This window comes from Phalaenopsis equestris, unplaced genomic scaffold (genome assembly GCF_001263595.1).
Source record: "Phalaenopsis equestris unplaced genomic scaffold, ASM126359v1 Scaffold000098, whole genome shotgun sequence".
Taxonomy (NCBI): Eukaryota; Viridiplantae; Streptophyta; class Magnoliopsida; order Asparagales; family Orchidaceae; genus Phalaenopsis; species Phalaenopsis equestris.
This window is the reverse complement of record NW_018164540.1, coordinates 244,557-246,547: the sequence shown is the minus strand read 5'-3', so window position 1 is coordinate 246,547 and position 1,991 is coordinate 244,557.

Genomic DNA, 1,991 nt, shown 5'->3' with positions numbered 1-1,991 from the left:
TATATATATATATATATATATATATTAAAAAAAATGATGGAAGACTATCATATGAGCCACGGGTAAAAATTCTAGTACCAAAACTTACACTCGAGAGGAATCGAGTTTCATACCAGAGTAAACTTACACACTCGAGGGGAATTGAACCCCAAACCAGAGGAGACTTACAACTGACAAGCAGATGTCTGACAAACTAATCTGAGTATGCATCACACACACACACAATATATATATATATATATATAGGGCTGTCAAAAAAACTTATTGTTCGCAAATAATTCGTGTTCGGTTCGTCAATGAGTTCGTGTTCGGTTCGTTCGATAAGTAAACGGGACGAACGTGAACAAATTTTTTTCATTTGGTTAGTTAAACAGGTCAAACAAGAACAACGATGCGTTCGTTTATGTTTAATCGATATTGTTCGAAATATAAAATAGTTTAAAATGATTATATATAAAAAATTTATGATATTTTAAAAAATTAAATTTTATAAATTATAATATATAATAAAATAATAATAATAATATATTACTATACTATATTAGTAATATACTAATATATATTTTATATTTATATAATATAAGTTATATAAGTAATATAATACATTAATTATACATATTAATATTAGGGATGTCAAACTGGCTCGTCGTTCGCGAATAACTTGTGTTCGGCTCGTGTTCGACTCGTTCGTTGATAAACGAACACGACCAGTGACTTCACTAACAATTTCAAACACGAGCTTATTTCAAACAAACTAAATTTTAAACGAACCGAACACAAATACAAGTTATGTTCGTTCGTGTTCAGTTCGTTTACATATATATATATATATATAAATGATCAATCATAATTTATATTACACTCACCTCCAAAAATAAATTTTTTTACATTGAGACTAAACAAATTTTGAAAAATTCCTAAGCTTTAATCACAGGTATGTACATAATCCAAAAATATTTTCGAGCCCTTTTGATTTATTTAAATTTGGTGTTAATGATCATATTATATAAAGATTATCTTTACCATTTTTAGTTTGATTTATCGCAATAAAGTCATCAAGTTGGATCAAAATAGACTCAGTCACTCGAGTCAATCGTTCTGAAATTTCTTGACATGCATTTCTATCATAGAAATAATTAAAAAAAAAACATTAAAAGTGAACTAAAAGGGTGCCAATCTTTGAAAATTGTTGATTATTTGTCCCTCATTATCCCTAATTAAGATTACTTATAAAATACTAAACTAAGGGAATAACAAAATTGATTAGCAGCTATTACACAAATGATTTGTATACTAATCTACTAATTAACAAGCACCCATTTTATAATAACTGATTCAGCGTTAAATATCTCACTCACAATATAGGATCATTAAGAACTACTTAACAAACCATAAGCATGCAATGTTGCCTTTTTTTTCTCAATTCTACGTTGTAATAAAAACATTCCCGCCATTCCATTTAATCAAGCCGCCAATAATTAAAAGTTAATATGGGGGCATTAAAATAAATATCACTCAACTCTACACTAGTCTATTCTAAAAGAAATATTTGTGTACGTCTAACATACATAGAGCTGCGTACGTCAGTAAGTTACATGTAAGGTATTGAAGTGTTATATCCACATTATACCTCCTGTAACCTCTCTGTAACTAGTAACTTTCACGCTTCTGTTTCTATATATTTGTAAGTTAAAAATAGGTTACAAAAATGTTACAGGAAATATAACACGGATATAACCCTCCAATGTCCTCCATGTAACCTACCGACGTACGGAACTCTGCGTAAACGTTAGACGTACACAAATATTTCTCCTATTCTAACAATACATTAGATACCTTTATCGAAAAAAAATCTATTATATCACTTAAAACAGTGAAGTCGATTATAGCCAAGAATTTAAACACTTCATAAGCTCTGAAGGGACCATAAATTATTGAAAATTCGCAACACCATTCCAGATGTTATATATATATATATATATATAGTCTCA